This window comes from Lithobates pipiens, unplaced genomic scaffold (assembly GCF_037356315.1).
Source record: "Lithobates pipiens isolate NorthernLeopardFrog02 unplaced genomic scaffold, aLitPip1_a1.2 Scaffold_19, whole genome shotgun sequence".
Lineage (NCBI taxonomy): Eukaryota > Metazoa > Chordata > Amphibia > Anura > Ranidae > Lithobates > Lithobates pipiens.
In genome coordinates this window covers 13,838,690-13,851,369 of record NW_027507764.1, presented here as the reverse complement: position 1 = coordinate 13,851,369, position 12,680 = coordinate 13,838,690, and the positions used below count along the sequence as shown (strand labels likewise).

The following is a 12,680-nucleotide window of genomic DNA, read 5'->3' as shown; positions in this document are numbered from 1 at the left end:
GGCAGGGGTGATTTTGTAGGAGCTAGGTGTGCAGGAGGGCTTGCAGAGAGGGAGAGCGCTTTGGGTAAAAGTGAATGTAAAAAGAGGCATTATGGGAGAGTGACTGACCCCTGGTGGAAGAAAAGCAAAAGCCTACAGCACCTGGTATTCCCAGGCGGTCTCCCATCCAAGTACTAACCAGGCCCGACCCTGCTTAGCTTCCGAGATCAGACGAGATCGGGCGCATTCAGGGTGGTGTGGCCGTAGGCAAAGCTCATGGTCTCTTTCAAGCTTCTTGTACTTGTCACCGGCAGCCTGGCTCTGCCTTTCCTTGACTTTACTACAATCAGCTGTGCCTTTTCACAAGCATGGCAGCACACCGCACTTTGTCGTGTCGTCTCTCCTCTCGCTTGCTCTCCTCAAGCCCGTCCCTGCCTCCTGCTGCTTTGCTCCCTCTTTAACCTCTTCCTGCCTGCACCTTCTCACGCACACACCACATCCTCAGCCTTGCTTCCACGGCTCCTTTCTGGCTTCCCCTGGCCTGACTTTAACCCTTTTCGCTGACAAGGCTTTGCACCACAGGAAGAAGAAGAAGAGCAGCAGGTTGCATGTAGCGCGGGGCCTTATGCCTGCACTTGTTTACGCCTTCGCTCTCCTAGCAGGTGGCCAGCCCATGGATCTCCAGAACCTGCCTTCTGTTCCGTTGGCTACTGGAAGCTGACTGCTGGGGAGGAAGCCAGTACATCTACCCCCCTGGCTACCGGAGGACCCCTCACCTATAACAGGCACCATGCCTCACCAGTGGCTGCAGTCAAGCAACTGCTTGACTTGCCCACTAGGTAGACCTTTTCCTGTAGAGCTGCTCCATACCCCACATGTGCCGCCTTACTCACCCAACTTCTTTTCAATAGGCCTGGAGACCAACATGCATGATGCACCCCTTTCAAGGACTTCAGAGAAGGCTTAGAACACTTGATGCAACTTGACTGAGAAGTCTGGCCCATTACAGTTCAACGTGAACAATGGTCATATCCTGACCCAAACGACCACTGATTGGCTTCCCAGGATTACCTCTACAAGGTAGCAGTTCATATTGGCCTTTGAGTTGCCATCTCATCCCTTTAAATCCAAACGCATCTGAATTGCACAGATTCTTTGGCTGATTAAGGTGGTAATTAAACTCACTTGTTGCCTTATCTGCATTTAATTAGCCTCAGAACCTGTGTAATTCAGATGTGTTTGGGTTTAAAGGGATGAGGTGGCAACCCTAGTTGGCCTCGTGCAAGTGCTGCCTGATCACCCGAAACGCAGCCTTCCCCTATATTTATATGACCGGTGGGTAGGCTAGATCCAAAAAAACCAGCAGCGCACGCATTACCTCTTTCCCTCCAAGCCTGGGGCAGCCGCTAACTAAAACCGCGCTCCTGTAGGCAACCTGCTGCCTACACCTTAGCCGCTTCAGGGTGCCGGTTTGACGAGGGGTCGGCTCTGTGGCTTCTCTCTGGCTTTGGCAGTCGGCGTGCGTGTTTCCCGTGCTGTCCCCCAGCCTGGAGATCGCTGTGGAATGTGTTGGCGCAAGGGCGACTAAAGAGCAGGAGTGATGGCACCAAAAGGTCTCAGGAGAGTGCTGGAAAATGGCTGGGCCGTGGAGCCTAAGCAGGATGTAGGATGGGGGCTAGCTAGGTGGGGGTTGCGCCTGGCCGTTGTTTTGCTGCTATAGGGGACTGGATGCGTGGCAATCTCCTGAGGGAGGGAGGTAGAGAGAAGAAAGTGTATTTTTGAAAGAAGGGGTGAGATTGTATAAGTGGGCTTGTAAAAAGTGTAGGCTTGGTTGGGCAGGGGTGATTTTGTAGGAGCTAGGTGTGCAGGAGGGCTTGCAGAGAGGGAGAGCGCTTTGGGTAAAAGTGAATGTAAAAAGAGGCATTATGGGAGAGTGACTGACCCCTGGTGGAAGAAAAGCAAAAGCCTACAGCACCTGGTATTCCCAGGCGGTCTCCCATCCAAGTACTAACCAGGCCCGACCCTGCTTAGCTTCCGAGATCAGACGAGATCGGGCGCATTCAGGGTGGTGTGGCCGTAGGCGAAGCTCATGGTCTCTTTCAAGCTTCTTGTACTTGTCACCGGCAGCCTGGCTCCGCCTTTCCTTGACTTTACTACAATCAGCTGTGCCTTTTCACAAGCATGGCAGCACACCGCACTTTGTCGTGTCGTCTCTCCTCTCGCTTGCTCTCCTCAAGCCCGTCCCTGCCTCCTGCTGCTTTGCTCCCTCTTTAACCTCTTCCTGCCTGCACCTTCTCACGCACACACATCCTCAGCCTTGCTTCCACGGCTCCTTTCTGGCTTCCCCTGGCCTGACTTTAACCCTTTTCGCTGACAAGGCTTTGCACCACAGGAAGAAGAAGAGCAGCAGGTTGCATGTAGCGCGGGGCCTTATGCCTGCACTTGTTTACGCCTTCGCTCTCCTAGCAGGTGGCCAGCCCATGGATCTCCAGAACCTGCCTTCTGTTCCGTTGGCTACTGGAAGCTGACTGCTGGGGAGGAAGCCAGTACATCTACCCCCCTGGCTACCGGAGGACCCCTCACCTATAACAGGCACCATGCCTCACCAGTGGCTGCAGTCAAGCAACTGCTTGACTTGCCCACTAGGTAGACCTTTTCCTGTAGAGCTGCTCCATACCCCACATGTGCCGCCTTACTCACCCAACTTCTTTTCAATAGGCCTGGAGACCAACATGCATGATGCACCCCTTTCAAGGACTTCAGAGAAGGCTTAGAACACTTGATGCAACTTGACTGAGAAGTCTGGCCCATTACAGTTCAACGTGAACAATGGTCATATCCTGACCCAAACGACCACTGATTGGCTTCCCAGGATTACCTCTACAAGGTAGCAGTTCATATTGGCCTTTGAGTTGCCATCTCATCCCTTTAAATCCAAACGCATCTGAATTGCACAGATTCTTTGGCTGATTAAGGTGGTAATTAAACTCACTTGTTGCCTTATCTGCATTTAATTAGCCTCAGAACCTGTGTAATTCAGATGTGTTTGGGTTTAAAGGGATGAGGTGGCAACCCTAGTTGGCCTCGTGCAAGTGCTGCCTGATCACCCGAAACGCAGCCTTCCCCTATATTTATATGACCGGTGGGTAGGCTAGATCCAAAAAAACCAGCAGCGCACGCATTACCTCTTTCCCTCCAAGCCTGGGGCAGCCGCTAACTAAAACCGCGCTCCTGTAGGCAACCTGCTGCCTACACCTTAGCCGCTTCAGGGTGCCGGTTTGACGAGGGGTCGGCTCTGTGGCTTCTCTCTGGCTTTGGCAGTCGGCGTGCGTGTTTCCCGTGCTGTCCCCCAGCCTGGAGATCGCTGTGGAATGTGTTGGCGCAAGGGCGACTAAAGAGCAGGAGTGATGGCACCAAAAGGTCTCAGGAGAGTGCTGGAAAATGGCTGGGCCGTGGAGCCTAAGCAGGATGTAGGATGGGGGCTAGCTAGGTGGGGGTTGCGCCTGGCCGTTGTTTTGCTGCTATAGGGGACTGGATGCGTGGCAATCTCCTGAGGGAGGGAGGTAGAGAGAAGAAAGTGTATTTTTGAAAGAAGGGGTGAGATTGTATAAGTGGGCTTGTAAAAAGTGTAGGCTTGGTTGGGCAGGGGTGATTTTGTAGGAGCTAGGTGTGCAGGAGGGCTTGCAGAGAGGGAGAGCGCTTTGGGTAAAAGTGAATGTAAAAAGAGGCATTATGGGAGAGTGACTGACCCCTGGTGGAAGAAAAGCAAAAGCCTACAGCACCTGGTATTCCCAGGCGGTCTCCCATCCAAGTACTAACCAGGCCCGACCCTGCTTAGCTTCCGAGATCAGACGAGAGCGGGCGCATTCAGGGTGGTGTGGCCGTAGGCGAAGCTCATGGTCTCTTTCAAGCTTCTTGTACTTGTCACCGGCAGCCTGGCTCTGCCTTTCCTTGACTTTACTACAATCAGCTGTGCCTTTTCACAAGCATGGCAGCACACCGCACTTTGTCGTGTCGTCTCTCCTCTCGCTTGCTCTCCTCAAGCCCGTCCCTGCCTCCTGCTGCTTTGCTCCCTCTTTAACCTCTTCCTGCCTGCACCTTCTCACGCACACACCACATCCTCAGCCTTGCTTCCACGGCTCCTTTCTGGCTTCCCCTGGCCTGACTTTAACCCTTTTCGCTGACAAGGCTTTGCACCACAGGAAGAAGAAGAAGAGCAGCAGGTTGCATGTAGCGCGGGGCCTTATGCCTGCACTTGTTTACGCCTTCGCTCTCCTAGCAGGTGGCCAGCCCATGGATCTCCAGAACCTGCCTTCTGTTCCGTTGGCTACTGGAAGCTGACTGCTGGGGAGGAAGCCAGTACATCTACCCCCCTGGCTACCGGAGGACCCCTCACCTATAACAGGCACCATGCCTCACCAGTGGCTGCAGTCAAGCAACTGCTTGACTTGCCCACTAGGTAGACCTTTTCCTGTAGAGCTGCTCCATACCCCACATGTGCCGCCTTACTCACCCAACTTCTTTTCAATAGGCCTGGAGACCAACATGCATGATGCACCCCTTTCAAGGACTTCAGAGAAGGCTTAGAACACTTGATGCAACTTGACTGAGAAGTCTGGCCCATTACAGTTCAACGTGAACAATGGTCATATCCTGACCCAAACGACCACTGATTGGCTTCCCAGGATTACCTCTACAAGGTAGCAGTTCATATTGGCCTTTGAGTTGCCATCTCATCCCTTTAAATCCAAACGCATCTGAATTGCACAGATTCTTTGGCTGATTAAGGTGGTAATTAAACTCACTTGTTGCCTTATCTGCATTTAATTAGCCTCAGAACCTGTGTAATTCAGATGTGTTTGGGTTTAAAGGGATGAGGTGGCAACCCTAGTTGGCCTCGTGCAAGTGCTGCCTGATCACCCGAAACGCAGCCTTCCCCTATATTTATATGACCGGTGGGTAGGCTAGATCCAAAAAAACCAGCAGCGCACGCATTACCTCTTTCCCTCCAAGCCTGGGGCAGCCGCTAACTAAAACCGCGCTCCTGTAGGCAACCTGCTGCCTACACCTTAGCCGCTTCAGGGTGCCGGTTTGACGAGGGGTCGGCTCTGTGGCTTCTCTCTGGCTTTGGCAGTCGGCGTGCGTGTTTCCCGTGCTGTCCCCCAGCCTGGAGATCGCTGTGGAATGTGTTGGCGCAAGGGCGACTAAAGAGCAGGAGTGATGGCACCAAAAGGTCTCAGGAGAGTGCTGGAAAATGGCTGGGCCGTGGAGCCTAAGCAGGATGTAGGATGGGGGCTAGCTAGGTGGGGGTTGCGCCTGGCCGTTGTTTTGCTGCTATAGGGGACTGGATGCGTGGCAATCTCCTGAGGGAGGGAGGTAGAGAGAAGAAAGTGTATTTTTGAAAGAAGGGGTGAGATTGTATAAGTGGGCTTGTAAAAAGTGTAGGCTTGGTTGGGCAGGGGTGATTTTGTAGGAGCTAGGTGTGCAGGAGGGCTTGCAGAGAGGGAGAGCGCTTTGGGTAAAAGTGAATGTAAAAAGAGGCATTATGGGAGAGTGACTGACCCCTGGTGGAAGAAAAGCAAAAGCCTACAGCACCTGGTATTCCCAGGCGGTCTCCCATCCAAGTACTAACCAGGCCCGACCCTGCTTAGCTTCCGAGATCAGACGAGAGCGGGCGCATTCAGGGTGGTGTGGCCGTAGGCGAAGCTCATGGTCTCTTTCAAGCTTCTTGTACTTGTCACCGGCAGCCTGGCTCCGCCTTTCCTTGACTTTACTACAATCAGCTGTGCCTTTTCACAAGCATGGCAGCACACCGCACTTTGTCGTGTCGTCTCTCCTCTCGCTTGCTCTCCTCAAGCCCGTCCCTGCCTCCTGCTGCTTTGCTCCCTCTTTAACCTCTTCCTGCCTGCACCTTCTCACGCACACACCACATCCTCAGCCTTGCTTCCACGGCTCCTTTCTGGCTTCCCCTGGCCTGACTTTAACCCTTTTCGCTGACAAGGCTTTGCACCACAGGAAGAAGAAGAGCAGCAGGTTGCATGTAGCGCGGGGCCTTATGCCTGCACTTGTTTACGCCTTCGCTCTCCTAGCAGGTGGCCAGCCCATGGATCTCCAGAACCTGCCTTCTGTTCCGTTGGCTACTGGAAGCTGACTGCTGGGGAGGAAGCCAGTACATCTACCCCCCTGGCTACCGGAGGACCCCTCACCTATACCAGGCACCATGCCTCACCAGTGGCTGCAGTCAAGCAACTGCTTGACTTGCCCACTAGGTAGACCTTTTCCTGTAGAGCTGCTCCATACCCCACATGTGCCGCCTTACTCACCCAACTTCTTTTCAATAGGCCTGGAGACCAACATGCATGATGCACCCCTTTCAAGGACTTCAGAGAAGGCTTAGAACACTTGATGCAACTTGACTGAGAAGTCTGGCCCATTACAGTTCAACGTGAACAATGGTCATATCCTGACCCAAACGACCACTGATTGGCTTCCCAGGATTACCTCTACAAGGTAGCAGTTCATATTGGCCTTTGAGTTGCCATCTCATCCCTTTAAATCCAAACACATCTGAATTGCACAGATTCTTTGGCTGATTAAGGTGGTAATTAAACTCACTTGTTGCCTTATCTGCATTTAATTAGCCTCAGAACCTGTGTAATTCAGATGTGTTTGGGTTTAAAGGGATGAGGTGGCAACCCTAGTTGGCCTCGTGCAAGTGCTGCCTGATCACCCGAAACCCAGCCTTCCCCTATATTTATATGACCGGTGGGTAGGCTAGATCCAAAAAAACCAGCAGCGCACGCATTACCTCTTTCCCTCCAAGCCTGGGGCAGCCGCTAACTAAAACCGCGCTCCTGTAGGCAACCTGCTGCCTACACCTTAGCCGCTTCAGGGTGCCGGTTTGACGAGGGGTCGGCTCTGTGGCTTCTCTCTGGCTTTGGCAGTCGGCGTGCGTGTTTCCCGTGCTGTCCCCCAGCCTGGAGATCGCTGTGGAATGTGTTGGCGCAAGGGCGACTAAAGAGCAGGAGTGATGGCACCAAAAGGTCTCAGGAGAGTGCTGGAAAATGGCTGGGCCGTGGAGCCTAAGCAGGATGTAGGATGGGGGCTAGCTAGGTGGGGGTTGCGCCTGGCCGTTGTTTTGCTGCTATAGGGGACTGGATGCGTGGCAATCTCCTGAGGGAGGGAGGTAGAGAGAAGAAAGTGTATTTTTGAAAGAAGGGGTGAGATTGTATAAGTGGGCTTGTAAAAAGTGTAGGCTTGGTTGGGCAGGGGTGATTTTGTAGGATGTAGGTGTGCAGGAGGGCTTGCAGAGAGGGAGAGCGCTTTGGGTAAAAGTGAATGTAAAAAGAGGCATTATGGGAGAGTGACTGACCCCTGGTGGAAGAAAAGCAAAAGCCTACAGCACCTGGTATTCCCAGGCGGTCTCCCATCCAAGTACTAACCAGGCCCGACCCTGCTTAGCTTCCGAGATCAGACGAGAGCGGGCGCATTCAGGGTGGTGTGGCCGTAGGCAAAGCTCATGGTCTCTTTCAAGCTTCTTGTACTTGTCACCGGCAGCCTGGCTCCGCCTTTCCTTGACTTTACTACAATCAGCTGTGCCTTTTCACAAGCATGGCAGCACACCGCACTTTGTCGTGTCGTCTCTCCTCTCGCTTGCTCTCCTCAAGCCCGTCCCTGCCTCCTGCTGCTTTGCTCCCTCTTTAACCTCTTCCTGCCTGCACCTTCTCACGCACACACATCCTCAGCCTTGCTTCCACGGCTCCTTTCTGGCTTCCCCTGGCCTGACTTTAACCCTTTTCGCTGACAAGGCTTTGCACCACAGGAAGAAGAAGAGCAGCAGGTTGCATGTAGCGCGGGGCCTTATGCCTGCACTTGTTTACGCCTTCGCTCTCCTAGCAGGTGGCCAGCCCATGGATCTCCAGAACCTGCCTTCTGTTCCGTTGGCTACTGGAAGCTGACTGCTGGGGAGGAAGCCAGTACATCTACCCCCCTGGCTACCGGAGGACCCCTCACCTATAACAGGCACCATGCCTCACCAGTGGCTGCAGTCAAGCAACTGCTTGACTTGCCCACTAGGTAGACCTTTTCCTGTAGAGCTGCTCCATACCCCACATGTGCCGCCTTACTCACCCAACTTCTTTTCAATAGGCCTGGAGACCAACATGCATGATGCACCCCTTTCAAGGACTTCAGAGAAGGCTTAGAACACTTGATGCAACTTGACTGAGAAGTCTGGCCCATTACAGTTCAACGTGAACAATGGTCATATCCTGACCCAAACGACCACTGATTGGCTTCCCAGGATTACCTCTACAAGGTAGCAGTTCATATTGGCCTTTGAGTTGCCATCTCATCCCTTTAAATCCAAACGCATCTGAATTGCACAGATTCTTTGGCTGATTAAGGTGGTAATTAAACTCACTTGTTGCCTTATCTGCATTTAATTAACCTCAGAACCTGTGTAATTCAGATGTGTTTGGGTTTAAAGGGATGAGGTGGCAACCCTAGTTGGCCTCGTGCAAGTGCTGCCTGATCACCCGAAACGCAGCCTTCCCCTATATTTATATGACCGGTGGGTAGGCTAGATCCAAAAAAAACAGCAGCGCACGCATTACCTCTTTCCCTCCAAGCCTGGGGCAGCCGCTAACTAAAACCGCGCTCCTGTAGGCAACCTGCTGCCTACACCTTAGCCGCTTCAGGGTGCCGGTTTGACGAGGGGTCGGCTCTGTGGCTTCTCTCTGGCTTTGGCAGTCGGCGTGCGTGTTTCCCGTGCTGTCCCCCAGCCTGGAGATCGCTGTGGAATGTGTTGGCGCAAGGGCGACTAAAGAGCAGGAGTGATGGCACCAAAAGGTCTCAGGAGAGTGCTGGAAAATGGCTGGGCCGTGGAGCCTAAGCAGGATGTAGGATGGGGGCTAGCTAGGTGGGGGTTGCGCCTGGCCGTTGTTTTGCTGCTATAGGGGACTGGATGCGTGGCAATCTCCTGAGGGAGGGAGGTAGAGAGAAGAAAGTGTATTTTTGAAAGAAGGGGTGAGATTGTATAAGTGGGCTTGTAAAAAGTGTAGGCTTGGTTGGGCAGGGGTGATTTTGTAGGAGCTAGGTGTGCAGGAGGGCTTGCAGAGAGGGAGAGCGCTTTGGGTAAAAGTGAATGTAAAAAGAGGCATTATGGGAGAGTGACTGACCCCTGGTGGAAGAAAAGCAAAAGCCTACAGCACCTGGTATTCCCAGGCGGTCTCCCATCCAAGTACTAACCAGGCCCGACCCTGCTTAGCTTCCGAGATCAGACGAGAGCGGGCGCATTCAGGGTGGTGTGGCCGTAGGCGAAGCTCATGGTCTCTTTCAAGCTTCTTGTACTTGTCACCGGCAGCCTGGCTCCGCCTTTCCTTGACTTTACTACAATCAGCTGTGCCTTTTCACAAGCATGGCAGCACACCGCACTTTGTCGTGTCGTCTCTCCTCTCGCTTGCTCTCCTCAAGCCCGTCCCTGCCTCCTGCTGCTTTGCTCCCTCTTTAACCTCTTCCTGCCTGCACCTTCTCACGCACACACCACATCCTCAGCCTTGCTTCCACGGCTCCTTTCTGGCTTCCCCTGGCCTGACTTTAACCCTTTTCGCTGACAAGGCTTTGCACCACAGGAAGAAGAAGAGCAGCAGGTTGCATGTAGCGCGGGGCCTTATGCCTGCACTTGTTTACGCCTTCGCTCTCCTAGCAGGTGGCCAGCCCATGGATCTCCAGAACCTGCCTTCTGTTCCGTTGGCTACTGGAAGCTGACTGCTGGGGAGGAAGCCAGTACATCTACCCCCCTGGCTACCGGAGGACCCCTCACCTATACCAGGCACCATGCCTCACCAGTGGCTGCAGTCAAGCAACTGCTTGACTTGCCCACTAGGTAGACCTTTTCCTGTAGAGTTGCTCCATACCCCACATGTGCCGCCTTACTCAGCCAACTTCTTTTCAATAGGCCTGGAGACCAACATGCATGATGCACCCCTTTCAAGGACTTCAGAGAAGGCTTAGAACACTTGATGCAACTTGACTGAGAAGTCTGGCCCATTACAGTTCAACGTGAACAATGGTCATATCCTGACCCAAACGACCACTGATTGGCTTCCCAGGATTACCTCTACAAGGTAGCAGTTCATGTTGGCCTTTGAGTTGCCATCTCATCCCTTTAAATCCAAACGCATCTGAATTGCACAGATTCTTTGGCTGATTAAGGTGGTAATTAAACTCACTTGTTGCCTTATCTGCATTTAATTAGCCTCAGAACCTGTGTAATTCAGATGTGTTTGGGTTTAAAGGGATGAGGTGGCAACCCTAGTTGGCCTCGTGCAAGTGCTGCCTGATCACCCGAAACGCAGCCTTCCCCTATATTTATATGACCGGTGGGTAGGCTAGATCCAAAAAAACCAGCAGCGCACGCATTACCTCTTTCCCTCCAAGCCTGGGGCAGCCGCTAACTAAAACCGCGCTCCTGTAGGCAACCTGCTGCCTACACCTTAGCCGCTTCAGGGTGCCGGTTTGACGAGGGGTCGGCTCTGTGGCTTCTCTCTGGCTTTGGCAGTCGGCGTGCGTGTTTCCCGTGCTGTCCCCCAGCCTGGAGATCGCTGTGGAATGTGTTGGCGCAAGGGCGACTAAAGAGCAGGAGTGATGGCACCAAAAGGTCTCAGGAGAGTGCTGGAAAATGGCTGGGCCGTGGAGCCTAAGCAGGATGTAGGATGGGGGCTAGCTAGGTGGGGGTTGCGCCTGGCCGTTGTTTTGCTGCTATAGGGGACTGGATGCGTGGCAATCTCCTGAGGGAGGGAGGTAGAGAGAAGAAAGTGTATTTTTGAAAGAAGGGGTGAGATTGTATAAGTGGGCTTGTAAAAAGTGTAGGCTTGGTTGGGCAGGGGTGATTTTGTAGGAGCTAGGTGTGCAGGAGGGCTTGCAGAGAGGGAGAGCGCTTTGGGTAAAAGTGAATGTAAAAAGAGGCATTATGGGAGAGTGACTGACCCCTGGTGGAAGAAAAGCAAAAGCCTACAGCACCTGGTATTCCCAGGCGGTCTCCCATCCAAGTACTAACCAGGCCCGACCCTGCTTAGCTTCCGAGATCAGACGAGAGCAGGCGCATTCAGGGTGGTGTGGCCGTAGGCAAAGCTCATGGTCTCTTTCAAGCTTCTTGTACTTGTCACCGGCAGCCTGGCTCCGCCTTTCCTTGACTTTACTACAATCAGCTGTGCCTTTTCACAAGCATGGCAGCACACCGCACTTTGTCGTGTCGTCTCTCCTCTCGCTTGCTCTCCTCAAGCCCGTCCCTGCCTCCTGCTGCTTTGCTCCCTCTTTAACCTCTTCCTGCCTGCACCTTCTCACGCACACACCACATCCTCAGCCTTGCTTCCACGGCTCCTTTCTGGCTTCCCCTGGCCTGACTTTAACCCTTTTCGCTGACAAGGCTTTGCACCACAGGAAGAAGAAGAGCAGCAGGTTGCATGTAGCGCGGGGCCTTATGCCTGCACTTGTTTACGCCTTCGCTCTCCTAGCAGGTGGCCAGCCCATGGATCTCCAGAACCTGCCTTCTGTTCCGTTGGCTACTGGAAGCTGACTGCTGGGGAGGAAGCCAGTACATCTACCCCCCTGGCTACCGGAGGACCCCTCACCTATACCAGGCACCATGCCTCACCAGTGGCTGCAGTCAAGCAACTGCTTGACTTGCCCACTAGGTAGACCTTTTCCTGTAGAGCTGCTCCATACCCCACATGTGCCGCCTTACTCACCCAACTTCTTTTCAATAGGCCTGGAGACCAACATGCATGATGCACCCCTTTCAAGGACTTCAGAGAAGGCTTAGAACACTTGATGCAACTTGACTGAGAAGTCTGGCCCATTACAGTTCAACGTGAACAATGGTCATATCCTGACCCAAACGACCACTGATTGGCTTCCCAGGATTACCTCTACAAGGTAGCAGTTCATATTGGCCTTTGAGTTGCCATCTCATCCCTTTAAATCCAAACACATCTGAATTGCACAGATTCTTTGGCTGATTAAGGTGGTAATTAAACTCACTTGTTGCCTTATCTGCATTTAATTAGCCTCAGAACCTGTGTAATTCAGATGTGTTTGGGTTTAAAGGGATGAGGTGGCAACCCTAGTTGGCCTCGTGCAAGTGCTGCCTGATCACCCGAAACCCAGCCTTCCCCTATATTTATATGACCGGTGGGTAGGCTAGATCCAAAAAAACCAGCAGCGCACGCATTACCTCTTTCCCTCCAAGCCTGGGGCAGCCGCTAACTAAAACCGCGCTCCTGTAGGCAACCTGCTGCCTACACCTTAGCCGCTTCAGGGTGCCGGTTTGACGAGGGGTCGGCTCTGTGGCTTCTCTCTGGCTTTGGCAGTCGGCGTGCGTGTTTCCCGTGCTGTCCCCCAGCCTGGAGATCGCTGTGGAATGTGTTGGCGCAAGGGCGACTAAAGAGCAGGAGTGATGGCACCAAAAGGTCTCAGGAGAGTGCTGGAAAATGGCTGGGCCGTGGAGCCTAAGCAGGATGTAGGATGGGGGCTAGCTAGGTGGGGGTTGCGCCTGGCCGTTGTTTTGCTGCTATAGGGGACTGGATGCGTGGCAATCTCCTGAGGGAGGGAGGTAGAGAGAAGAAAGTGTATTTTTGAAAGAAGGGGTGAGATTGTATAAGTGGGCTTGTAAAAAGTGTAGGCTTGGTTGGGCAGGGGTG

The 12,680-nt window shown here is 53.2% G+C and overlaps 7 non-coding genes across 7 annotated transcripts; all 7 read right to left on the bottom strand.

Moving 5' to 3' along the window:
• Positions 1–129: 129 nt before the first annotated feature.
• On the bottom strand, positions 130–248 carry LOC143999564 (5S ribosomal RNA). The gene has a single exon (XR_013278034.1). It is a non-coding gene; the product is annotated as a 5S ribosomal RNA (ribosomal RNA).
• Positions 249–1,942: 1,694 nt separating this feature from the next.
• Positions 1,943–2,061, bottom strand: LOC143998430 (5S ribosomal RNA). Its single transcript, XR_013277922.1, has one exon. It is a non-coding gene; the product is annotated as a 5S ribosomal RNA (ribosomal RNA).
• A 1,688-nt stretch (positions 2,062–3,749) lies between these two features.
• On the bottom strand, positions 3,750–3,868 carry LOC143999358 (5S ribosomal RNA). Its single transcript, XR_013278007.1, has one exon. It is a non-coding gene; the product is annotated as a 5S ribosomal RNA (ribosomal RNA).
• A 1,694-nt stretch (positions 3,869–5,562) lies between these two features.
• LOC143999345 (5S ribosomal RNA) lies at positions 5,563–5,681 on the bottom strand. Its single transcript, XR_013278005.1, has one exon. It is a non-coding gene; the product is annotated as a 5S ribosomal RNA (ribosomal RNA).
• A 1,691-nt stretch (positions 5,682–7,372) lies between these two features.
• Positions 7,373–7,491, bottom strand: LOC143999333 (5S ribosomal RNA). The gene has a single exon (XR_013278004.1). It is a non-coding gene; the product is annotated as a 5S ribosomal RNA (ribosomal RNA).
• A 1,688-nt stretch (positions 7,492–9,179) lies between these two features.
• Positions 9,180–9,298, bottom strand: LOC143999321 (5S ribosomal RNA). The gene has a single exon (XR_013278003.1). It is a non-coding gene; the product is annotated as a 5S ribosomal RNA (ribosomal RNA).
• A 1,691-nt stretch (positions 9,299–10,989) lies between these two features.
• Positions 10,990–11,108, bottom strand: LOC143999610 (5S ribosomal RNA). Its single transcript, XR_013278075.1, has one exon. It is a non-coding gene; the product is annotated as a 5S ribosomal RNA (ribosomal RNA).
• Between the last annotated feature and the right edge of the window lie 1,572 nt (positions 11,109–12,680).